The 27,825-nt window shown below is 44.8% G+C and overlaps 1 protein-coding gene across 1 annotated transcript in view; it reads left to right on the top strand.

Moving 5' to 3' along the window:
• Positions 1 to 27,825, top strand: part of csmd3b (CUB and Sushi multiple domains 3b) — a 3,002,015-nt gene that overhangs the window by 1,414,709 nt on the left and 1,559,481 nt on the right. The gene's annotated exons all lie outside the window — the stretch shown is intronic.

Raw genomic sequence — 27,825 nt, forward strand, 5'->3', positions numbered from 1 at the left:
ACGTCCTATGAATTCCAAGGAGAGAGGTCCTGTGGGAAGAAGGACGGTGGACAGTAGGAGTATGTTTGTATTTGTATATATGTACTAGACCCATGCAGCAGAGCGTGGTCTCCAGTCATCTTGAATCCCCTTGCCACTGGACCAAGACCTTGCTCTGTCAATCCTGTGTGGTAGCTGGTGTGCAACGGCCACCCCACAATAAAAGAATTTACGCACAGGCCTCTTCCACCACCTAAAATGAAGTTCAGGACCTGGAATGTCAGGACACTCATGGACAATCCCAATAGCAACAGCCCAGAACGTCGTACTGCCAACGTTGCCTGGGAACTCATACACTTTGACGTAGACATCGCCGCCCTAAGTGAAAACCGGCAGGAAGGTTAAGGCCAGCTCAGGGAACAAGGTGGTGGTTACACATGCTTCTGGAGAGGTGAACTAGAAGAAGAACGTCGCCTCCATGGGATGGCTTCGCCATAAAAAATGAGCTAGTTGACCATCTCAGAGACTCCCCTTGCCCGGAAGCAATGCGCTCTGATCATCAATGAATACGCCACAACACTAGAAGCTACAGACGAGATCAAAGAGGATTTCTACTCCAACCTTGAAGAATCCCTGTCCCGAGTACCAACGGTGGACAAGCTGATCCTCCTTGGTGACGTTAACGCCAGAGTTGGAAAGGACACAGGCCTCTGTGGAGATGTGATCGGCAGAGAGGGGGTAGAGAAAAACAACTCCAATGGTAACCTCCTCCTGACGAAATGCTGAGAACATGGCCTTGTCATAACCAACACCTTGTTCTGTCAGAAAAACAAGTACAGGACTTCGTGGCAACATCCTCGATCGAAGCACTGGCATCTGCTAGACTACATCATCATCCGAGCGAGGGACCGCAAGGACATGCACATCACCCATGCCATGACAGGAGCTGATGACTGCTGGATGGATCACCACCGAATCCGCTTGGTGATGTTCATCAATGTGGCCCAAAAACAGCGGCTGCAACCGAAACAATGCCGCAGGAAAATCAACGCTGGAGCGCTGAGACCATGCTAAGAAATTACTATTCAGCCAACGTCTCACTACAAACCTGGTGAGTCAAAGTGATCCAGAGATGCAGAGTGCTCATGGCACCTGATCTGCCCTCAAGGCCTCCATAATTAAGACCTGTGAGGAGACGCTCGGTCACTCGACCAGGAAACACCAAGACTGGTTCAACGAGAACGGCCAAGAGATCCAAGAGAATAATAAGCTGCAAGTGCAAGGCATTCTTGAATTGGAAACAGCAAGACAACTCGAGTGCAAGAAAACAGATCTACAGCTGTCTGAAGGCTGAGATCTAACAAAAAACTTGCAAAATAAAGAACAGATGGTGGGTTAAGAAAGCGCAGGAAATCCAGCAACTAGCTGACAACCACGACGTGCATAGATTCTTCAATGCAGTAAAGACAACTACGGACCAAGGTCCTAGCCCATTGTGGTTGAAGAATGGAAACGTTTTAATCAAGGACAGAGCGGCAGTCAGTGCTCGCTGGAAGAAGCACTTTGAAGATCTCCTTAACCGAAACTCTGTCTTCGACATGAGTGTACTCGACTCCATCCCACAGCATGTTACACGCCACCATTTCAGTACAGCACCAGCCCTACATGAGTTTGAAAAGGCCATTTGATAATTGAGGAACAACAAGACCTCAGGAGCAGATGGAATACCTGCCGAAGCACTGAAACATGGCGGCGAAGCACTATTGGTGTGAATACATGAGGTTCCAGAGTCGCAATGCGGATTCCGCCCACTAAGGGCACAATGGACTTGAGCTTAACTGCATGACAAAGTCAAGAGAAATGCAGGGCACAACCCCAACCCCTATACATGGCCTCTTTGACCTGACAAAGGCCTTTGATATTGTCAACTGTGAGGGATTATGGAGTGTACTCTTCAAATTTGGCTGTCCTCAAAAAGCTTTCACCATCCTCCACTTGCTTCATAATGACATGCAACCCATGATCCTGACCAATGGATCCACCACAGACCCAATTCATGTACGAATCAGGGTAAAGCAAGGCTGTGTCATTGCACCAACGCTCTTCTCGGTCTTCCTTGCTGCAATGCTATATCTCACATCAGCAATCTTCCCACTGGAGTGGAGGTAATCTATAGAACAAACGGGAAGCTGTTCAACCTCCATCACCTTCAGTTGAGATACAATGTTGTTCCATCCTCTGTCATCGAATTACAATATACAGATGATGCTTGCGCCTGCGCTTACTCGGAGGACAAGCTCCAAACCTTCGTCAACACATTCAACATTGCATTTGAGAGCATGGGTCTTACACTAAACATCCATAACACAAAGGTGCTCTATGAACCTGCCTCCACCACACAGCACTGCCCCCCGGATTATCAAAATCCATGTTGAGGCCTTGGACAACATGGACCATTTTCCATAACTCGGGAGCCTACATCACCTTCAGTGTGCCAGCGCAGCCTTTGATCACCTAAGGAATCGAGTGTTTGAAGACCAGAACCTTAAAACCGGCACAAAGCTCATGGTCTACAGAGCAGTAGTGATACCTGCCCTCATGTATGCTTCTGAGACATGGACTATAAACAGCAGGCACATCAAAGCACTGGAGAAATACCATCAACGCTGCCTCAGAAAGATCCTGCAAATCCATTGGCAGGATAGGCACACCAACGTCAGTGTTCTCGCGCAGGCCAACATCTTCAGCATCGAAGCATTGACAACACTCGATCAGCTCCGATGGACGGACCACATCGTCTGCATGGCTGTTACAAGACTTCCAAAGCAAACGCTTTACTCAGAGCTCTGACAGGGCAAACGAGCCCCAGGTGGGCAGAGGTATTGCTTCAAGGGCACCCTCAAGGCCTCCTTGAAGAAATTCATCATCCCCACCGACAGCTGGGAATCACTGGCACAAACTCGCTCAAAATGGAAGAGAATAATCCGTGAGGGCGCCGAACACCTTGAGTCTCTTCGCCGAGAGCAAGTGGAGACCAAGCAGATACAGCAGAAGGAGCGCACGACAACCCAAGCACTTCAAAAAAATGGCACTTCAACCACCGTCTATCCAACCTGCGACAGAGACTGTAGCTCCCACATTGGACTTAACAGTCACCTGAGAACTAATTTTTAATGTAGAAGCAAATCATCCTCAACTCCGAGGGACTGCCTATGATGATGACAGTAGTACAATCCAATAACGAACATGTTGCACCATAGACTACTAATAAAATCACAAAATCATACTTTTTAGCTATAGTTAGTTATTTTTAACAAAAATTATTGACATTGAGTATGAATGTACAGGAAGATAGCAAAGCAAAGAAAATTGTCACGATTATAGGTAAGAACGCTGTCCTTTTTTTACCATTTCTTGTGTTTCGCACTCAGGAGATTTTCCACACATTCACAACATTAGGTCAGGGAAGGTGTATAGTGTAAGATCAATCTGCTAACACAGACAATTCAATGAAAAATTGCAATATTTCTATTATTTATTATTATACATAGATACAATTTGTTCACAGGTAAATTTTGCTTACACAATTTATCTATACTTAGGGCTGGATTTTAGGCTTTTCTGTTTTTGGGACGAAAACGGAGGCAGGGCGGGAAAGTTACCGGCTGGGAATAGTTTGCGTCTTGGTATTTAAGTTTGGGCATCTGGGCCCGGCAAAAAAATAAATAAAAGAACAAACACTCGCACTTACCTTTGCACCCATTACCTTCCTCTCCATCTCCGGGATCTCTGCTTTCCCAGGCGGACATTGCGGGCGCACTTCCGGGCGGACGGGTCATGCAGGTGCTCAAACTCGCGCCGGTGTCGTAACCATGGGTGTTGCACACCGGCGCAGCTCTTCCCGGTGGTGCTGTTCAGCGTTGCTGCAGAAACGGACTCGAGGATCGCAACGGAGCGCTGGAGACTTCACCGCCACCTTTCATGCTACTCCGGGGCGAAAAACAGGGCGAAGAGGACCGGAAAATCTAGCCCCTCGTACTTTGCATTTTCAGATCAGTTCTAGGTGATTTTGAATATGTTCTTATTATGTATAATTTGTCTAACAATTAGGTGGGCATTTTCTGATGTTAACCTGTAATTCTGAAAAAAATTGGTTGTTAATTGAAAGTTTTTTTTTAACCTATTTCTTTGAATATATTGTCTCAAAATAGTGAATGTACTCTCAGTCTCTGCCACTGTTTTTGAGTAAATAGAAATCCATGGTACTCGTATTTCAATTATCTTATACTTTTGGGAGCCATTTAATGCTACTTTCGTCACAAGTGTATTCCAATATGAGCAGCACCTCTCCCTCCTCTAACTACTGGTGTTGTAACAGTATAACAATGTTATTTTCATAGTGTAACTGCTTCCAATCATATCCAGAGGACTGTTTTACCCCATAGTCATATTCACAGAAACTGTCTGGAATTGCACTTTATCAGTACAATTAAAAAGTACAGATGAAATATTAAAACACATGATGTAATAATGCTGTGTTAGACATGTATGAAGTAGTAGCTTTACATGTGCAGTTACCTTTCCGGTGCCCCCTAGTTGTTGAGGCTGAGATAACCATTGTCCCTGAATTTGCAGTTGGAGCTTCCCGCGGCAGAATGTTTCCGATTGGCAAAGAAAATACTCACATACTTGGTGGTGCGGGAGGTACGGGGACTTGCAGTCCTCGGCCTCTCCGGATACACACGGGTAGAGACCCACATATCCCAGGGGCACAGGAGGTTCGCAGATGCCCCTGGGATCATGTGGGCTGGCCTAACGAATGACAGAAAGGGGTCCCCATTCATGCTTATGGGAATTCCGTATGTATGGAAGCCCTATAAGCATGAATGGGAATACCCAAAAAAATACATCTACACTTCAAATTTTTAAAAAAGTCACATATTTAAAATTAATTAAAATGGCATTTAATTAAAAAAAAATTTAAAAATTTAATTTTTGAAAAATAAATTTACATGTTTTAAAGGGGTTAAAATTAAACATATCTTATTTCACAGGTTATTAAATATCTAAATTAATAATAAAAAATGTTTTTTCTGTTTTTAAAACTCTCACGCTGGTAAAAGTAGAGCTTACGCTTGCTTTTATCAGGTGTAAGAATTTCATGGGCATTCGTTGGGTAAATAGCTCAACTCTGTGCCAAAATTCTTGACAGATCGTAAGTTTTGTATGTTAGCGCGTGCACAGCGTATGCCTAAATCCGGAACTTGCGCAGCCCCTACAGGTATGTGCACACCTCGTATGCACCCATTGGGGCCTCAAATTACGGCCTGTTATAGCTGGCCTGACCTATGATAATCTACTTATTTGGAATCTGAGTCCGTGCTCCATAGAAAACCACCACTGGAAAAAATAGCATCAGATGCTACTAAAATATTAATATAGTGAAATGCTGTACAAATAAATCTATTGTTGATAAGAAAACTGGAATCAGTGAAACTTTGTACAGTGTCCATGCATTAACTGTTTTGTGCCAAATTGTATGTATACATTAATTATTTAATAATAATTATCATTCTCTCGTAGAAGTGATTAATTCCATTTCTTTTTCTTTCTCACCTCAATTGTTGGATGTTTTCCTCTGCCTTAGAAGTCTTCCTACACCTAACTCATTATAGAACCAAGAACCCTGGCATGTCAGGTGTGAAGTGATTTTGCTTTGCATCAATACTCCAGCTATAATGTACACAGAGTCTGGCAGGTGAGCCGTTTCCAGGCCTTTTTAACTGGCTCACTTGAGTTGAATGCTGGGATGCACATGAGATTTACTGCCATTTAATGTTTTCTCCATCACCCTCTTTGGGGATTTGCTTCATTTTCACTTTAGATTGGGGGATGGGAACGCTCCGTGCAGAGACTGGGGAGAATCGGGAGACTGGGCGTGTCTATCCACATGAAGCATTCAGCCGCCACCAACTTACTTGCAGCTGCTGTTAAAATATTTAATTTTTTACATCACAATAATTGCTTTGGTGCTGCGGAAGCTCTTCCATTATATATTAAAGCAAAGTTTCTGGCTTCAGATGAACTGTTTTAACACACTTAAATACATCTTCAATATGCTTTAAATAACTCTATGGGGGAATTTTAACCCCCACAAAAGGGTGAGTTGGGAGTGGATGGGGGGTAAAGATTATTGATTTTTAAAGCATGAGTGGTGATGATCTTTATCTTCTGATGTACTGTCAAACGCATCCAAGGCACCTCCCATCCTGACCTTGTCAATTTTTAGAGCGAAAGCGCAAACCGTCTCCAACATGCCAACTTCCCAGTTTAACTGGCGATAAATCTACTGGCGGAAATTCCTAATTGAATGGAGGCGGGTACTTATTGGCACAATTAACGTCCTTGGGAGACGTTTTGTATGTTTAAATTGTTTTTAACTTGTCTCCAAAATTTACTGGAGCAGCACAGGTTTTCCGGGTCTCAGGAACTGTCCAGGGAAAGGCAGACGAGTTTGAGCAGCAGTTCGGGTGGGTATTTGAACTTGTCATTGTTCCATCTGAATAAATATTGCAGCTGCTGCCTCAATTTCCTCTGGCAAATACTTAGCAGAGTGCTTATGTGGAGACAGCTTTTATAAACCATTGAGGATTTCAAATTGACAAGGTCAGGGCGGGAGGCACCTTGGATGTGTCTGACAGCACATCAGCAGATGCAGATCATCACCATTCATGGCAGCAACGACATACTGTGGTGGGATCAGCACGAGCACAGGAGACAGCTTTGAGGGTGGAGGAGTATGAAGAAACTCATCAATCAACTTCGGATGAGGAGAACATAGAGGAGGAGAATGAAGATGGAGCATCTGTCGCCAGACCAGCCACCCCAGAGCTGCCAGGGATGCCCTAATATCGCAAGGGTTCACCTCGTGTGAAACATAACAAATGAAACCCTGTGGGTCTGCTCCTACCACCAGCACCAACCCCACCCCCCATCCCCATTTGGCACTTCAACCACTCATCCATCCATTGCACATCCGCCCAATGGTCCCGACATGTATTGACATTCATCATGAAATGGGTGAAAAGGCGAGCTGCCCATCGGGATGCAATAAATGGGCAAGATCTGGAAATGGAGTTAATCAATGATTGGCAGTGGCATTATTTTAAAAAAGCAACCTTAGCAACATAACATTTTGTCAAATATCCATGTGCATACAATTGGTAATTTACAATTTCTTCAACTTGCGCTTCCTACAGTTTCTACATGATGCATCCGTGTGTCTGCCGCGGAGGTAGAGGTAGGCTGCCCAGACCCCTGCTCTGACTGCTGAGATGCTTTTGGGGTGAGTGTCAATGGTGATGGATAAATGCGGAGGTAACGAAGTGCATAGAAAGTGAAGGCTGGATGTTGCTGAAAACTGAGTGGGTGTGAGGAGTGATGTGATGGAGAACATTTAGCAAGGCAGAGTGGAAGAGGGAGCTTAAAGTACAGGATGTAGTTGAATCAGCAACTGTACTCACTTTTCCTGACTGGGTTAGGTCATTAATCTGCTTTTCACATTGCATCTATGACCAGCAGCAGGTTTTTTCCTCCCATTGCTGGAGAAAAATATATCCCTCTTCCTCCTCCTGACTGCACCCAGCAGTAATTCCAGTGAGGCGTCATTAACTCTGTGACTGCCGTTGCTCAGTGTTCAGCATCCAACCTGAACAACTCCAATTCACATTTGTGAACTCTCCCTTTAAGTACAGCTGTGATCGTGTCATTTGGGTGCACATCACGCCCACCGCGAGCTTGGAAATGCAAAACCTGGAAGTCAAAATTAATTGGTGCAATTGAAGCGGGTTGACCCGCTCAGTTGACTTCCGGGTTTCCCCACAGAATTCCACCCCCCTCCCCCCCACCCCACTCAGAAGCTGCCTTCAGCTTAATATTGGGCCCTATGTGTCTGCATATCTATCTGTGGTATTATGGTATCAGCAGAATCTGCAGTAAGGAATCTGGATTATACCATTCATATCATTCCTCTTTTCTCTTGTTAAAATATGTTTACATTGCTCATTGAGCAGCAAGGCCTCAAATTTAAATTCTCATTCTTGTGTTAAATCCCTCTAAAGACTCACCCCCTCCCCTAATCCATATCTCTAACCTCCACCAGCCTTACAGTCCTCAGAGAACTTTGTACTTCTCCAATTCTGCCCTCTTGTGCATCCCCAATTTCATCCACCCCACTATTGGTGGTCATGCCTTCAGCTGTCTAGGCCCTAAGCTTCAGAATTGCCTCTCTAAACCTCTTCGCCTCTCCACCTGTAATAACATTCCAGTTAATCATCTTAGGATGTTTTACCACGTTAAAGACACTATATAAATGCACGTTGTTGTTGTGTTATATGAAGTTGGCTTTACTCATTCCATGAATTGTGTTTGCATTCAATCACCTCTAACAATAGTCCTGAGGTATCTAGCTTTCTCTTGCACTGTACAATAGAGACCAAAAGCACAATTTCTGACAAGTACCCTCAAGCAAAGGTTATATCAAGAAAACTGTACCCAATATACCTTTACGGAAAGCTCAACAGTGGATTTAGTATTATCCACAACACCAGCAATAATGAGCATATCTACTCTTAACTTCACCATCTTTCCAAAATGTACAGATGTGGTGAATGTGCTTGCACTGAACTTGGACATAGAAGACTCAATGTCAAGTTTTTGATAGAAAAACTCAATGTTACTGAATTTGTGACATTCTTGTTATTGTCAAGATACAGTAAAAGTTCAATATTATTTTTTTATTTATGTTAAAAAAAGCAGAGGAATCTATGACATAGACTGTTGGAGTAAATATTTATCTCATCCTCTACAATTTTAAAAACACCATAGAAACATAGAAACATAGAAACATAGAAAATAGGTGCAGGAGTAGGCCATTCGGCCCTTCTAGCCTGCACCGCCATTCAATGAGTTCATGGCTGAACATTCAACTTCAGTAACCCATTCCTGCTTTCTCGCCATACCCCTTGATCCCCCTAGTAGTAAGGACCTCATCTAACTCCTTTTTGAATATATTTAGTGAATTGGCCTCAACAACTTTCTGTGGTAGAGAATTCCACAGGTTCACCACTCTCTGGGTGAAGAAGTTCCTCCGCATCTCGGTCCTAAATGGCTTACCCCTTATCCTTAGACTGTGACCCCTGGTTCTGGACTTCCCCAACATTGGGAACATTCTTCCTGCATCTAACCTGTCTAAACCCGTCAGAATTTTAAACGTTTCTATGAGGTCCCCTCTCATTCTTCTGAACTCCAGTGAATACAAGCCCAGTTGATCCAGTCTTTCTTGATAGGTCAGTCCCACCATCCCGGGAATCAATCTGGTGAACCTTCGCTGCACTCCCTCAATAGCAAGAATGTCCTTCCTCAGGTGAGGAGACCAAAACTGTACACAATACTCCAGGTGTGGCCTCACCAATGCCCTGTACAACTGTAGCAACACCTCCCTGCCCCTGTACTCAAATCCCCTTGCTATGAAGGCCAACATGCCATTTGCTTTCTTAACCGCCTGCTGCACCTGCATGCCAACCTTCAATGACTGATGTACCATGACACCCAGGTCTCTTTGCACCTCCCCTTTTCCTAATCTGTCACCATTCAGATAATAGTCTGTCTCTCTGTTTTTACCACCAAAGTGGATAACCTCACATTTATCCACATTATACTTCATCTGCCATGCATTTGCCCACTCACCTAACCTATCCAAGTCGCTCTGCAGCCTCACAGCATCCTCCTCGCAGCTCACACTGCCACCCAACTTAGTGTCATCCGCAAATTTGGAGATACTACATTTAATCCCCTCATCTAAATCATTAATGTACAGTGTAAACAGCTGGGGCCCCAGCACAGAACCTTGCGGTACCCCACTAGTCACTGCCTGCCATTCTGAAAAGTACCCATTTACTCCTACTCTTTGCTTCCTGTCTGACAACCAGTTCTCAATCCATGTCAGTACACTACCCCCAATCCCATGTGCTCTAACTTTGCACATCAATCTCTTGTGTGGGACCTTGTCGAACGCCTTCTGAAAGTCCAAATATACCACATCAACTGGTTCTCCCTTATCCACTCTACTGGAAACATCCTCAAAAAATTCCAGAAGATTTGTCAAGCATGATTTCCCTTTCACAAATCCATGCTGACTTGGACCTATCATGTCACCTCTTTCCAAATGCACTGCTATGACATCCTTAATAATTGATTCCATCATTTTACCCACTACCGATGTCAGGCTGACCGGTCTATAATTCCCTGTTTTCTCTCTCCCTCCTTTTTTAAAAAGTGGGGTTACATTGGCTACCCTCCACTCCATAGGAACTGATCCAGAGTCAATGGAATGTTGGAAAATGACTGTCAACACATCCACTATTTCCAAGGCCACCTCCTTAAGTACTCTGGGATGCAGTCCATCAGGCCCTGGGGATTTATCGGCCTTCAATCCCATCAATTTCCCCAACACAATTTCCCGGCTAATAAGGATTTCCCTCAGTTCCTCCTCCTTACTAGACCCCCCGACCCCTTTTATAACCGGAAGGTTGTTCGTGTCCTCCTTTGTGAATACCGAACCAAAGTACTTGTTCAATTGGTCCGCCATTTCTTTGTTCCCCGTTATGACTTCCCCTGATTCTGACTGCAGGGGACCTACGTTTGTCTTTACTAACCTTTTTCTCTTTACATATCTATGGAAACTTTTGCAATCCGTCTTAATGTTCCCTGCAAGCTTCTTCTCATACTCCATTTTCCCTGCCCTAATCAAACCCTTTGTCCTCCTCTGCTGAGTTCTAAATTTCTCCCAGTCCCCAGGTTCGCTGCTATTTCTGGCCAATTTGTATGCCACTTCCTTGGCTTTAATACTATCCCTGATTTCCCTTGATAGCCACGGTTGATCCACCTTCCCTTTTTTATTTTTATGCCAGACAGGAATGTACAATTGTTGTAGTTCATCCATGCGGTCTCTAAATGTCTGCCATTGCCCATCCACAGTCAACCCTAAGTATCATTCGCCAATCCATCCCAGCCAATTCACGCCTCATACCTTCAAAGTTAGCCTTCTTTAAGTTCTGGACCATGGTCTCTGAATTAACTGTTTCATTCTCCATCCCAATGCAGAATTCCACCATATTATGGTCACTCTTCCCCAAGGGGCCTCGCACAACGAGATTGCTAATGAATCCTCTCTCATTACATAACACCCAGTCCAAGATGGCCTCCCCCCTAGTTGGTTCCTCGACATATTGGTCTAAAAAACCATCCCTTATGCACTCCAGAAAATCCTCCTCCACCGTATTGCTTCCAGTTTGGTTAGCCCAATCTATGTGCATATTAAAGTCACCCATTATAACTGCTGCACCTTTATTGCACGCACCCCTAATTTCCTGTTTGATGCCCTCCCCAACATCACTACTACTGTTTGGAGGTCTGTACACAACTCCCACTAACGTTTTTTGCCCTTTGGTGTTCTGCAGCTCTACCCATATAGATTCCACATCATCCAAGCTAATGTCCTTCCTAACTATTGCCTTAATCTCCTCCTTAACCAGCAATGCTACCCCACCTCCTTTTCCTTTTATTCTATCCTTCCTGAATGTTGAATACCCCTGGATGTTGAGTTCCCAGCCATGATCATCCTGGAGCCACGTCTCCGTAATCCCAATCACATCATATTTGTTAACATCTATTTGCACAGTTAATTCATCCACCTTATTGCGGATACTCCTTGCATTAAGACACAAAGCCTTTAGGCTTGTTTTTTTAACACCCTCTGTCCTTTTAGAATTTTGCTGTACAATGGCCCTTTTTGTTCTTTGCCTTGGGTTTCTCTGCCCTCCACTTTTCCTCATCTCCTTTCTGTCTTTTGTTTTTGCCTCCTTTTTGTTTCCCTCTATCTCCCTGCATTGGTTCCCATCCCCCTGCCATATTAGTTTAACTCCTCCCCAACAGCACTAGCAAACACTCCCCCGAGGACATTGGTTCCGATTCTGCCCAGGTGCAGACCATCCGGATTGTACTGGTCCCACCTCCCCCAGAACCGGCTCCAATGCCCCAGGAATTTGAATCCCTCCCTGCTGCACCATTGCTCAAGCCACGTATTCATCTGAGCTATCCTGCGATTCCTACTCTGACTAGCACATGGCACTGGTAGCAATCCCGAGATTACTACTTTTGAGGTCCTACTTTTTAATTTAGCTCCTAGCTCCTTAAATTCATTTCGTAGGACCTCATCCCTTTTTTTACCTATGTCATTGGTACCAACGTGCACCACGACAACTGGCTGTTCTCCCTCCCTTTTTAGAATGTCCTGCACCCGCTCCGAGACATCCTTGACCCTTGCACCAGGGAGGCAACATACCATCCTGGAGTCTCAGTTGCGGCCGCAGAAACGCCTATCTATTCCCCTTACAATTGAATCCCCTATCACTGTCGCTCGGCCACTCTTTTTCCTGCCCTCCTGTGCAACAGAGCCAGCCACGGTGCCATGAACTTGGCTGCTGCTGCCCGCTCCTGATGAGTCATCCCCCTCAACAGCACTCAAAGCAGTGTATCTGTTTTGCAGTGGGATGACCACAGGGGACCCCTGCACTACCTTCCTTGCACTACTCTTCCTGCTGGTCTTCCATTCCCTCGCTGGCTGTGGACCCTTCTCCTGCGGTAAGACCAACTCACCACACGTGATACTCACGTCATTCTCAGCATCGTGGATGCTCCAGAGTGAATCCACCTTCAGCTCCAACTCCGCAACGCGGACCGTCAGTAGCCGGAGGTGGACACACTTCCCGCACATGTAGTCGTCAGGGACACTGGTGCTGTCCCCGTGTTCCCACATGGTACAGGAGGAGCATATCACGTGACCGAGCTGTCCTGCCATGACTTAACCCTTAGATACACTTAAATTGCCGACAACAATGTTAAAAGTTACTGACTAATAAAGAAAAAGAAAAACTACTCACCAATCAGCAGCCAATCACTCATCACGTTGGCTGTGACGTCACCTTTTGATTTCTTTCTACTTCTTTTTTGACTTCTCTCAGCTGGACATGCACCGGTACGCCTCTCTCGACGCTCCCCGGACTGCTGAGCCTTTTATAGGCCGCTGCCTCTCTCAACTCCCGCCTCTCTCGACGCTCCCCGGACTGCTGAGCCTTTTATAGGCCGCTGCCTCTCTCAACTCCCGCCTCTCTCGACGCTCCCCGGACTGCTGAGCCTTTTATAGGCAGCCGCCTCTCTCGACGCTCCCCGGACTGCTGAGCCTTTTATAGGCCGCTGTCTCTCTCAACTCCCGCCTCTCTCGACGCTCCCCGGACTGCTGAGCCTTTTATAGGCTGCTGCCTCTCTCAACTCCCGCCTCTCTCGACGCTCCCCGGACTGCTGAGCCTTTTATAGGCCGCTGCCTCTCTCGACTCCCGCGTCTCTCGACGCTCCCCGGACTGCTGAGCCTTTTATAGGCCGCTGCCTCTCTCGACTCCCGTAGGAATTGGTATGCATTTCCCTCATTTTTCAGGCGTAAAGTCTGTGCAATACCTATTTCTGGATGTTAAGTCTTGTGCCCAATCTGTTACTGGCAGATGACTGCCAACATATTGGTCCTGAATGGTTTTTAGGCATACCTGGCAGTCACCTCAAAGGTTCTGTGCCTGATTCAGGACCACTCTGCAACATTTGTGAAAATTAGGTGGAGAATGTGCCACGCCTGGTCCAATTAGTTTTACCAGTTCTACAAATAGCGGTTCTTAAAGGGACCGTTGGAGGCCGCTGACGAAATTACAGGGAATGTTTTTATTTTACTCCTCCCACTTCACAGTACTACTGCAGTCCACTGCTAGCCTGCACTCTGCATTTTTCTCCACCCACGACACCACCCTCCATCCCAGGACTTAGCTGAGGACCGCTGCTGGCAAATTTCCACCCGACTGATTCTAGTTTAGAGTGAATACAATTCTAAACTTTTTTTTAGAAGTATATGTTGTCATTTTCAGATCAGGTTCTAGGAGCAAAAGTAGATCTCATTAAAAAAATTAAGATGTTGACACCATTCCTGAGAGTGACTGATGTCACTGTATCTGAGAAGGTATCAATGGAAGTCCTGAATTTGTAACATTTTGTTATGCCAGTCTACATAGTGTTTTGTGATTTGAAGCAGCAATCTGCACAGCACTGCAGAGGTCAGAACAGTTTCTCCCACCTGCAGCCTCCAAAACCTCAGCTATGAATGCTGCATCAAATAAGCCCTGTGCGAGTATGTCCATTCTTCGCCCGAAGGCCAATCATGCTTACCTCAGCATGTGGGTGTTTCTGAGGAAGCTGCAACTGCTGCTTCTTGCTGTGTGGTTGTCACATGTGGCGTAACAGATGCTGTGCCCTGCAATGACTCCCATTTGTGATCGAACATATCCTTAAGGAGTTCCAGCACTTTCCTCAAAGCTTGCTTCTGTGCTTGTCACAGCTGTTTGTCTCTCTCCAAATGGTTTGAGAGTTTCTGTGATGGAAACGGGAGGACCTAAATATTAGCAGTAGAGTATGTACTTAAAGAGGTATACCTTACTCATATCCCTCACATGAGTTGGTACATGCCTTGCAATTTGCACAGAAAATGCTGAGTTTCAGATTGATGACCTGTCGACAGGATTCTGACAAAGGATCATTAGACCTGAACTATTAACCCTACCTTCCTCTCTTCACAGATACTGCCTGGCATGCTGAATGTTTCCAGCATTCCGTTTTTATCTCAGATTTCCAGCATCTGCAATATTTTGCTTCTTTGAATTTGCAGGTGGCTTGTACAAAACAACATAACCTTTTCATTGACAGTTGTATGTGGAAAAAAAAAACATAGCTGCAGCTGCAGAACATAACAGAAGTAAATGCATTCAGTATTATAACAGTAAGAAGACACTCACAGAAAAGGTGAGAACCATATGAGGCCAAAATTGCTGATCCATATAATACTGTTAATATACCAAACAGCTACTCCTCCCAAGTGTTCACTTGGGATGACATTAGTAACTGGACCTTCTCAAGTAGTATTGAAATAAATGCCATGAGATGGATGTCATCAACGAGCTCAAAACAGTAAAGCCCCACAATACAACTTTCAACTAAGCTGCAAGATTGGAGCAACGAGAAGTTGTGCTGTTTCTGAGCGTGGAAAATGTCAGGCACTGAATCTGTGATTTTTATTTTGTTTCACACTCAGAGCAGCCCAGACACCTCACCAAAGGCGAAGACTGAAAATCTACCCTTTGCAATCTGTACAGACAGTAAATTTTCTATCTTATGAATATGGCAGACTATCAAGACGTAAATGTTTAAAAGGATTTTTTTTAGTCCATGCACATTATATTCTTATTTAGCCAGTGTCAATTTGAGACTTGAAAGTGACAGACTGCTTCCTATGATTTTAAGCTTGACTCAAAAACAGCAGTAGTCAAAGCTGATACAGGCCACAGGATCAGAGAAGAGTATCTGCAGCCATTCAGAAATTTTGGGGATGAAATTGATGTTTGGTGATAGTGCAAAACAAGAGATAACAAATCGACAGCCCATTGTACACATGCCCGAAACATTGAAAAGAAAATTGAGCAAAGTGTAAAACAAGCTGCCAATTCACTATTGTCTGTTTGTGCAACTGCCAGAGATCAGTTTTACCCCTTCTTTCCTTGTTATAATAACAGCCATTCCTTACGATGTGGAAAAACCGGAATGGAGAATGGGATCCAGGAGAAGACCACAGCAATGTAATTTTTACTGCTGATGTCTGATGTCTGTTGATTGAATGGTTTAACTATTGCCAGTTCGCAGTTCAATAAATGGACACACAATATGGAGTTGCTGGACAAAAATGCCTTTGTATAACCAAACCAAATATAAAGGCTAAGCAGTCTTTACAACAGTTTTCTATCTTAGTTGTGTTCGTGTACAAGGCCTCAATTTTTTTACAGGGGCCAGAGGGCCGTGGGAATGATGCAAGCAAGCCTGGTAGTAGGCAGCACATCCAGAGAGTTCAGGGATGTGGAGGTCCTGCTAATCTGAATATCAGGGCCTCGTTTACCTAAACATTTCCAGAGTTCCACCTGATACGCAGCCAGATAAACGACCTGCCCTGGGGGCAGGAACGGTCATTTGGCGGCAGGAGGGCGCAGTGGGAACCTGTGGAAATGGTCCCCGGCAGTCAGTGAGTTTGCAGGATGTTGCGGATTGCCGATTTGGGTGGGGACGGGGCTGGGGGCGTTGGCGGGTGTATTCCTGCGCAATTGCAGGGTGGCTGTGCAGTTCGTACAACTATTGCCTCCTTAATTGTTACACTGGCATATTTGATTTCAGTTTCAAATATCCTTAATCCATTGATAAAATGCAAAACTTGATCAGTTAGAAGTTGATAAACATAAATCATGAATACTTTGGTACAGACTCAAGTTTCTCATGGTGAAAGTTGAAAATGCAGAAGTTCAAAAATGCTATCCTCTGCTTGGAAGAACTATCTGTTCAAGCACTCCTTTTTCACCCTTTGCCTGTTTCCTTTAGATGCATTGTAATTGTGTCATTTTGAATCCATTCTCATTTGGGCTCTTAAACCTGGAAAATAATAACCGCACATTTTATCTAGCACAGCTACCGAAGAAGTGAAATCCTTTTAATACAGAGACTAGAGTCCTGCACTTAAAGAACTTAAAGAAAGGTAACTTCGATGGTATGAGACATGAATTGGCTAGGATAGACTGCCGAATGATATTAAAGGGTTGGTGGTGGATAGGCAATGACAGACATTTAAAGATCACATGGATGAACTTCAACAATTGTCTGGCGTAAAAATAAAATGGGAAAGGTGGCTCAACCGTGGCTTACAAGGGAAATTAGGGATAGTGTTAAATCCAAGGAAGAGGCATATAAATTAGCCAAAAAAAGAAGCAAATCTGAGGACTGGGAGAAATTTAGAATTCAGCAGAGGAGGACAAAGGGTTTAATTAGGAGGGGGAAAATAGAATATGAGAATAACCTTGCAGGAAACATAAAAACTGACTGTAAAAGCTTCTATAGATATGTGAAGAGAAAAAGAATGGTGAAAGCAAATGTAGGTCCCTGACATTCAGAATCAGGTGAAGTCATAATGGGGAACAAAGAAATGGCAGAAGAATTGAACAAATACTTTGATTCTGTCTTCATTAAGGAAGACACAAATAAACTTCCGGAAATACTAGGGGACCGAGGGTCGAACGAGAAGGAGGAACTAAAGGAAATCCTTATTAGTCAGCAAATTGCGTTTGGGAAATTGATGGGATTGAAGGCCAATAAATCCCCAGGACCTGATAGTCTGCATTCCAGAGTACATAAGGAAGTGGCCCTCGAAATAGTGGATGCATTGGTGGTCACTTTCCTACATCCTATAAACTCTGGATCAGTTCCTATCGACTGGAGGGTTGTTAATGTAACCCCACTTTTTAAAAAAAGGAGAGAGAGAGAAAACAGGGAATTATAGACTGGTCAGCCTGACATCAGTGGTGGGAAAAATGTTGGAATCAATTATTAAAGATGTAATAGCAGCACATTTGGAAAGCAGTGACAGCATCAGTCCAAATTAGCATGGATTTATGAAAGGGAAATCACGCTTGACAAATCTTCTAACATTTTTTGAGGATGTAACTAGTAGAGTGGACAAGGGGGAGCCAGTGGATGTGGTGTATTTAGACTTTCAAAAGGCTTTTGACAAGATCCCACATAAGAGATTAGTGTGCAAAATTAAAGCACATGTTATTGGGGGTAATGTACTGACCTGGATAGAGAACTGGTTGGCAGACAGGAAGCAGAGAGTAGGAATAAACGGGTCCTTTTCAGAATGGCAGGCAGTGACTAGTGGGGTACCGCAAAGTTCAGTGTTTGGTCCCCAGCTATTTACAATATACATTAATGATTTAGACGAAGGAATTGAATGTTATATCTCCAAGCTTGCAGATGACACTAAGCTGGGTGGCAGTGTGAGCTGTGAGGAGGATGCTAAGAGGCTGCAGGGTGACTTGGACAGGTTAGGTGAGTGGGCAAATACATGGCAGATGCAGTATAATGTGGATAAATGTGAGGTTATCCACTTTGGTGGTAAAAGCAGGAGGGCTGATTATTATCTGAATGGTGACAGATTGGTAAAGGGGAAGGTGCAATGAGACTTGGGTGTCATGGTACATCATTCATTGAACATTGGCATACAGGTGCAGCAGGCGGTGAAGAAGGCAAATGACATGTTGGCCTTCATAGCGAGAGGATTTGAGTATAGGAGCAGGGAGGTCTTATTGCAGTTGTACAGGGCCTTAGTAAGGCCACACCTTGAATATTGTGTACAGTTTTGGTCTCCTAATCTGAGGAAGGACATTCTTGCTATTGAGGGAGTGCAGCGAAGGTTCACCAGACTGATTCCCGGGATGACAGGACTGACATATGAAGAAAGACTGGATCGACTAGGCTTGTATTCAATGGAATTTAGAAAAATTAGAGGGGATCTCATACAATCATCTCGAATTCTGACGGGATTGGACAGGTTAGATGCAGGAAGAATGTTCCCAATGATGTTGGGGAAGTCCAGAACCAGGGGTCACAGTCTAAGGATAAGGGGTAAGCCATTTAGGACCGAGATGAGGAGAAACTTCTTCACTCAGAGAGTTGTGGGCATGTGGAATTCTCTACCACAGAAAGTTGTTGCGGCCAGTTCGTTAGATGTATTCAAAAGGGAGTTAGATGTGGCCTTCACGGCTAAAGGGATCAAGGGGTATGGAGAGAAAGCAGGAATGGGGTACTGAAATCCATGATCAGCCATGATCATATTGAATGGTGGTGCTGAATGGCCTACTCCTGCACCTTTTTTCTATTTCTCTGTTTGCTATTGAACATGTTAGAATTCCAGTCAGTTGTTTGTTCAATGGACTTGCACAAAATGATTTCTGTTCAATCAACTGCTGAAATCCCAAAATGTTTTTTCGGCAGATGGAGCTACTTTTTTTGCGTTTCTTCATCAGAATTTTTATGTAAGAACATTTCCCAATTAGTGTTAGGTCTGAGTTGCCTTCTGCTACCAAATGCAATATAAGCAGTGCAAAAGTGTTCTGCCTGGAGGAAACTATTTCTCCTGAAGCATGCAGAACAACTGTCTGCTCAATATCTCTCTAACCATCAGTTTTGTACATGTGAGTGCTGTACTGTCTATTAACAGTTTTCATACCATATCTATAGGATATTTTTTCCCATTCAGTCCATTGCATCTAACATTAACTCCCATGTGTACCCATAGCATTATTACAGTTGAGGCCATTAGTAGTAGATTGAGATAGTTGTAGCAGATTATATAATATATATTCCAGATATCAGAGACCTAATAACACGTGAATGTTGAAGTCACAAGTGAGTTGTTAAGATTTTACCCAAGAATAAAATGAATAATGTAGTCCACAGTCTGGACCTGCTCCTCGGGCATTTGCTGATGCTCTCTGTATTGTCTACTCCTCACTATCCTACTACTGTTTTTATAAACCTCCTACTCATCTGTGCTGATCTTTTAGATTTACTCCTCAGCATCTCCTGGCTCATCAAACTGTGCTGCTGTTGGTCCATGGGTTTCTCTCCCACTCAACCACATTACTCTGCTGACCCATTTAGATCTGCTGGTGTCCACTTTTAGCCTCTGTACCTCTGCTGGTTCCTGATTAACTATCCTTTAATTGAATATGTTGTCACCTCCCCACTCCAGGACCATCTCTGAAGGGGCTCACTCTTTGAATCACTCCATGTTGCTACTGAACACTTACACAGCCCTCAATTTAAAATTCCCATCCTTGTCTTTAAGCACCTCTATAACCTCAATTTCTCTATTACTGTAACCTCCTGCAGTGTTGTGATCACCTCCCCAGACACACTTCCTCAGAATTTGGCATCATGTGCATCCTCCCTCTTCTCGCTCCACCACTGGCAAATGCGTCTTCTGTTGCTGGATCCAATATTTTTGAATTCCTTCCCGAAACCCTCCACATCCACCGTCATCTCTTATAAACCCTCCTTAAAACTCATCTTTTTGAAAAAGCTTTTGGTCACCTCTCTAAATCTCTATTTCTTTGGCTAGGTATCTGTTTTCCTCATACCTTTTTGCAGCATGTTGTAAAAGGTGCTATCAAAATGCAAGTTATTTTAGCTGATTGCCATTAAAGGTTTCTTTGTGGTGAGGAATGTTACAAACATGACCAATGTTCTAAAACTCCCTGATAAGCAATATGAGTTGACTCCCAGCTCTCAATAAATGAGTGGGTGCCATCTTTAAAATTCCCAAGGGTTAAAGAATTACATGCAGAGAATCGCCTTGTCATTCTAAACTTAGGCTACTTTTAGTTTTTTTTTTCTATATGTTAAGTAAAGAAGCAATCTTATACAAGGTCTATGAAGTTGCCCAATCCCTCTTTTGAAAGTGATTCCCTTTCTGTGCACTTTAATTCAGTTTAATCAAAGGTCCCTGTGATTAGTACTGTCTCTTTACTCAGAAAGCCCCTTAATACTCTCAAATAATTTTCCACCTGGATTTAAATGTTTGTACCATAGATCTCTAGCAGTTCTCCATTGCTAGTTTCTTGCCTATAAAGGCATTTTTGTCTTCTTATGCTTCTCTGCTTTTTGTTAACCATCAGCTCCTGACTAATGACACCAATTTTCTACTTATTTAGCCAATCCCTTTTTGAACCAGGTTTGTTTGCTAAGGTAAAGTTTTACGACCTAAGGGATGGATTTTAGGCTTTTTTGATTTCGGGGCGTTAATCATGGCGGGGAGTTAAAGTTAATGCCTGAAAATAGATTGCGCCTCCAACTGCAAGTTTCGGCAAAAATATAAGTTGGTGGAGCGTTGGCCTTAAGTCAGGTGTTACACAACGGACTTTATGCTCCCGAGCATAAACTTGTGGGGTAAAGAAGTTTCATTGTTGTTTAGTGCCCTGCAAAATAACATTGTATATTTTATGGTTTTATTTTGGTGGTGGTGTTTTGGTGACTTTGTTGCAGTAAAATTTATGATGCATCATTTGTCATTGGTGTCTTGAGCATCATTCCAACGTTCACCAGAAATGTGCCTTTATGGGGACACATAGCGTGTCCAGTATTAGCTCTATCCCTCAGTTTCCTCCATTTAGGAGAGCCGGTACATTATGAGCTAGCGACATGCGAGTGTTGGCCAGGCAGCATCTCCCGTGGACGGGGTGGCTATCCAATGGTGGCCTTTCCAGGCTCCTCTTCATCGTCCTCCTGAGGTGGGCCTGCAATCCCCACTGGCAATATGTGGCCGCTCATGATGGCCAAGTTGTACAGCATGCAGCACACCACAATGAATTCGGAAACTTGTTGAGGGGAGTATTGAAGGCTGCCTCCAGAGCGGTGCAAGCATGGGTCTGCCTGTAGGAGATGGCATATCTCTGTCAGCACTTCCTTTCAGAAGCACAGCCTTCTCACACACTGCCCCTCAGAGAGCTGGCGGTCTGTACATTGGTGCCTGTAAACCTATGGGGGTTAAGCCCTCATCCCCAGACATCTTCGGCCTCTTATCATCCGTGGGCCAACATGGCCAAGAGTCCTTCCTCTAGCTTGACACTGCCTGGCAATAACATGGAGCATGATATGCTGGTGAACTAATAATGCCCCCCTTAAATTCTCCCACTGAAGTTATAAGAACACTGTAATGGCAGATAAAAGTGAAGTTTGCAAGTTGGAGCTTCACGCAGCGTTATGTGAGCAACCGTTGCAGTCAATATGACCTGTGATGTAGGATCCTCATCTCTCCATTTAAAAATGCTGCCAATATTGTCTGCCGCACCCTGGGACCGCCTGGTTTTTTCAGGTGTTTCCTGGGGCGGGCATTCAACGAGGCGTTAAGGCTGCATTTTCCATCCGGGGCGCTAGCGCAGTGTTGCACATGATTGTCGTCAGCGTCACGCTAAAAACGGAGGGCGGGGTGATAAGTTTTTACACAAACTAATAGCCAAATCTTCTGCCCGATTGCCCGGCATAATGCCCAAAAACAACCATTAAGACCCCGCTGGGGTGCTAATCGAGGTGCAAATGAGCTGAAAATCCAGCCTAAATATAAATCATATTACTGTTGTACTGAGTATTGTTTGATTTTTCCCCACTTTATTATGGGGTTACAAAAGAAAGCACCTCTCATGTTATTTTACTTTTGCTCAGTACAATCATCCCATTTCACAGTCATGTTTTTGACAAAGTTCCTTTTGGTTGAAATGAAATAAATTACATCTGTTTGTTAACCCCTCCTCATTAATGACCTAACTCATTTAGGACAAGGGCAGCAGGCGCGTGAGAGCATCATCACTTGCAAGTTTCCCTCTGTTACACTCATAATAAATAGTGAGACTGAGTACAGTGTGTAATGAGCAAGTGTGACCTTAGCTCATTTATTAAGGTTCCAGAGTCCAGGTACCTTGTGGGTGGCCTGCTTATATACTGTGCTCCCAAGGGATGCTGGGATCCCTTGGGACTCCAACAGGTGGGCCCTCTGGTGGTCAGGTATAAAGCAAATTACAAAGGGTTAAATACATAACATCACTCCCCCGTGAAGTCAACAATATACTTATTTACAAGGTGAGACGATTGGGGTTCTGTGCTCCATTGTCGATCGTCTGGGTACAAATGCTGATGTGGGTGGGTTGGTCAGTTCTTCACTGGGCTGTTGGACAGCCAGCCTTGCAGGGCTGCTGGGGATGATGAATTCGGTTTTGTGGTGAACTGTGATGTCAGTTGCCACCTGTGTGTGTGTTGGAAGGTCAAAGTTGATGGCGTCCTCTTCGTGTTGTTCGTAACTGTTGGTGAAGCGCAATTTGATTTGGTCCAAATGTTTTCTGTGCGTTTCTCCATTGGTCAGTTTGACCTGAAACACCCTACTCCCCTCTTTGGCTGTGACCGTATCAATGAGCCATTTGGGACCATGTCCATAATTGAGCACAAACACAGGATCATTGATCTCAATATCGCGTGATAAATTTGCGCGGTCATGGTACACACTTTGTTCGTGCCGCTTGCCCTCCACGTGATCATGGAGATCAGTGTGGACAAGAGAGAGCCTTGTTTTAAGTGCCCTTTTCATGAGCAGCTCAGCTGGGGAATCCCGGTGAGTGAGTGAGGTCTGGTGCGGTAGCTGAGCAGCACTTGGGACAACCGAGTCTGCGGGGAGCCTTCCGACACATGTTTCAAGCTTTGCTTGATGGTCTGACCTGCCCGTTCTGCCTGGCCGTTGGATGCGGGCTTGAACGGGGCAGATGGGACATGTTTGATCCCGTTGTGTGTCATGAATTCCTTGAATTCAGCACTGGTGAAGCACGGCCCATTGTCGCCGACGAGGACATCAGGCAAGCCGTGCACGGCAAACATGGCTCGTAGGCTTTCAATGGTGGCCATGGATGTGCTTACAGACATTATTGTACATTCAATCCATTTTGAGTAAGCATCCACGAATACCAAAAACATTTTGCCAAGGAATAGGCCCGCATAGTCTACATTCATCCTCGACCACGGTTTGGATGGCCACGACCACAAACTTAGCGGTGCCTCTATTGGTGCGTTGCTCAACTGAGAGCAAGTGTTGCACTGGCGCACGCATGATTCTAAATCTGAGTTGATGCCAGGCCACCACATGTGAGATCTGACTATGGCTTTCATTATTACGGTGGATGTTGTGCAGTTTGCCTTTCTTAGGCAAGACCACGCGAATGCGCCACAAAAGACAGTCCGCCTGCAGGGACAACTCGTCTTTGCGTCTGTGGAATGGCTTAATCGTTTCCTGCATCTTCACTGGGACACTGGATCAGCTCTCATGGAGGGCACAGTAGTTTTACCAAGGACAGTAAAGGATCCTGGCTGGTCCAGGTCCTGATCTGGCGGGCCATAACAGGGTACTTCTCGTTCTCAAATGCTTCCATGACCATGAGCAAGTCTGCTGGCTGTGCCATTTCCACCCCGGTGATGGGCAATGGTAACCAACTGAGAGTATCTGCGCAGTTCTCTGTGCCTGGTCTGTGGTGGATTACATAGTTGTATGCCGACAGCATGAGCGCCCGTCTTTGGATGTGGGCAGATGCATTGGTATTAATCCCTTTGCTTTCAGAGAACAGCGATATGAGCGGCTTGTGGTCAGTTTCAAGCTCGAACTTGAGGCCAAGTAAGTACTGGTTCATTTTTTTTACCCTGTAAAGGCACGCCAGAGCCTCTTTTTCAACTGTGCTGTAGGCCCTTCCGGCTTTGGACAAACTCCTGGATGCATACGCAACCGGTTGCAAAATCCCCGAATCATTAGCCTGTTGTAACACACACCTGATCCCGTATGACGACGCATCGCAAGCTAACACTAATCATTTACATGGATTATGCAGGGCAAGCAGTTTCTTAAAGGCAGCCTCTTGTGAATTCCCCCATACCCAGTCGGCTCCCTTGTGCAGTAGCGCATGTAGGCGTTCTAGCAGGGTGCTTAATCCAGGTAGGAAATCACCGAAATAGTTAAGATGTCCCAGGAATGACCGCAGCTCCGTCATGTTCTGTGGTCTCGGCACGTTCTTGATGGCTTCTATCTTGCGTCGTTGGGTCTGATGCCGTCTGCTGCGATTCTCCTTCCTGAGAATTCGACGTCCTTTGCCAGAAAAACACACCGAGCGTTTCAACCTGAGCCCCACGCGATCCAACCGACTAAGAACCTATTCCAGATTCTTCAAGTGCTCCTTGGTGTCCCGATCTGTAACCAATATATCATCCTGGAAGACCACTGTGCAAGGAACCGACTTTAGCAGGCTCTCCATGTTCCACTGTTCGATCGCCGCGGCCGACCGAATCCTGAACGGGCACAAGTTGCAGACAAATAGACCAGACGGTCTGCACCTAGGCAGGACGGAACCAATGTCCTAGGAGGAGTGTTTGCTCGTGCTGTTGGGGAGGAGTTAAACTAATATGGCAGGGGGATGGGAACCAATGCAGGGAGACAGAGGGAAACAAAATTGAGACAGAAGCAAAAGACAGAAAGGAGATGAGTAAAAGTGGAGGGCAGAGAAAGCCAAGGCAAAAAACAAAAAGGGCCACTTCAAAGCAAAATTCTAAAGGGTCAAAGTGCATTAAAAAGGCAAGCCTGAAGGCTCTGTGCCTCAACGCGAGGAGTATTCAGAATAAGGTGGACGAATTAACTGTGCAGATAGCAGTTAACGGATACGATGTGGTTGGCATCACGGAGACATGGCTCCAGGGTGACCAAGGCTGGGAACTCAACATTCAAGGGTATTCAACATTTAGGAAGGATAGACAGAAAGGAAAATGAGGCGGGGTGGCATTGCTGGTTAAAGAGGAAATTAATGCAATTGTAAGGAAAGACATTACCTTGGATGATGTGGAATCGGTATGGGTGGAGCTACGGAATACCAAGGGGCAGAACATGCTAGTGGGAGTTGTGTACAGACCTCCAAACAGTAGTAGTGATGTTGGGGAGGGCATCAAACAGGAAATTAGGGGTGCATGCAATAAAGGTGCGGCAGTTATCATGGGTGACTTTAATATGCATATAGATTGGGCTAACCAAACTGGAAACAATACGGTGGAGGAGGATTTCCTGGAGTGCATAAGGGATAGTTTTCTAGACCAATATGAGGAGGAACCAACTAGGAGGTGGCGATCTTAGACTGGGTGTTGTGTAATGAGAGAGGATTAATTAGCAATCTCATTGTGCGAGGCCCCTTGGGTAAAAGTGACCATAATATGGTGGAATTCTACTTTAGGATGGAGAATGAAACAGTTAATTCAGAGACCATGGTCCAGAACTTAAAGAAGGGTAACTTTGAAGATATGAGGCGTGAATTAGCTAGGATAGATTGGTGAATGATACTTAAGGGGTTGACAGTGGATGGGCAATGGCAGATATTTAGAGACCGCATTGATGAACTACAACAATTGTACATCCCTGTCTGGCGTAAAAATAAAAAAGGGAAGGTGGCTCAACCGTGGCTATCAAGGGAAATCAGGGATAGTATTAAAGCCAAGGAAATGGCATACAAATTGGCCAGAAATAGCAGCGAACCCGGGGACTGGGAGAAATTTAGAACTCAGCAGAGGAGGACAAAGAGTTTGATTAGGGCAGGGAAAATAGAGTACGAGAGGAAGCTTGCAGGGAACATTAAGATGGACTGCAAAAGTTTCTATAGATATGTAAAGAGAAAATGGTTAGTAAAGACAAACGTAGGTCCCCTGCAGTCAGAATCAGGGGAAGTCATAACTGGGAACAAAGAAATGGCAGACCAATTGAACAAGTACTTTGGTTCGGTATTCACGAAGGAGGACACAAACAACCTTCCGGATATAAAAGGGGTCAGAGGGTCTCGTAGGTAGGAGGAACTGAGGGAAATCCTTATTAGTCGGGAAATTGTGTTGGGGAAGTTGATGGGATTGAAGGCCGATAAATTCCCAGGGCCTGATGGACTGCATCCCAGAGTACTTAAGGAGGAGGCCTTGGAAATAGCGGATGCATTGATAGTCATTTTCCAACATTACATTGACTCTGGATCAGTTCCTATGGAGTGGAGGGTCGCAAATGTAACCCAACTTTTTAAAAAAGGAGGCAGAGAGTAAACAGGGAATTATAGACTGGTCAGCCTGACATCGGTAGTGGGTAAAATGATGGAATCAATTATTAAGGATGCCATAGCAGCGCATTTGGAAAGAGGTGACATGATAGGTCCAAGTCAGCATGGATTTGTGAAAGGGAAATCATGCTTGACAAATCTTCTGGAATTTTTTGAGGATGTTTCCAGCAGAGTGGACAAGGGGGGAACCAGTTGATGTGGTGTATTTGGACTTTCAGAAGGCTTTCGACAAGGTCCGACACAAGAGATTAATGTGCAAAGTTAAAGCACATGGGATTGGGGATAGTGTGCTGACGTGGATTGAGAACTGGTTGGCAGACAGGAAGCAAAGAGTAGGAGTAAATGGGTGCTTTTCAGAATGGCAGGCAGTGACTAGTGGGGTACCGCAAGGTTCTGTGCTGGGGCCCCAGCTGTTTACATTGTACATTAATGATTTGGATGAAGGGATTAAATGTAGTATCTCCAAATTTGCGGATGACACTAAGTTGGATGACAGTGTGAGCTGCGAGGAGGATGCTATGAGGCTGCAGAGTGACTTGGATAGGTTAGGTGAGTGGGCAAATGCATGGCAGATGATGTATAATGTGGATAAATGTGAGGTTATCCACTTTGGTGGTAAAAACAGAGAGACAGACTATTATCTGAATAGTGACAGATTAGGTAAAAGGGAGGTGCAACGAGACCTGGGTGTCATGGTACATCAGTCATTGAAGGTTGGCATGCAGGTACAGCAGGCGGTTAAGAAAGCAAATGGCATGTTGGCCTTCATAGTGAGGGGATTTGAGTACAGGGGCAGGGAGGTGTTACTACAGTTGTATAGGGCCTTGGTGAGGCCGCACCTGGAGTATTGTGTACAGTTTTGGTCTCCTAACTTGAGGAAGGACATTCTTGCTATTGAGGGAGTGCAGCGAAAGTTCACCAGACTGATTCCCGGGATGGCAGGACTGACATATCAAGAAAGACTGGATCAACTGGGCTTGTATTCACTGGAGTTCAGAAGAATGAGAGGGGATCTCATAGAAACGTTTAAAATTCTGACGTGTTTGGACAGGTTAGATGCAGGAAGAATGTTCCCAATGTTGGGGAAGTCCAGAACCAGAGGTCACAGTCTAAGGATAAGGGATAAGCCATTTAGGACCGAGCTGAGGAGAAACTTCTT

The sequence above is a fragment of the Pristiophorus japonicus genome, chromosome 1 (assembly GCF_044704955.1).
Source record: "Pristiophorus japonicus isolate sPriJap1 chromosome 1, sPriJap1.hap1, whole genome shotgun sequence".
Taxonomy (NCBI): Eukaryota; Metazoa; Chordata; class Chondrichthyes; family Pristiophoridae; genus Pristiophorus; species Pristiophorus japonicus.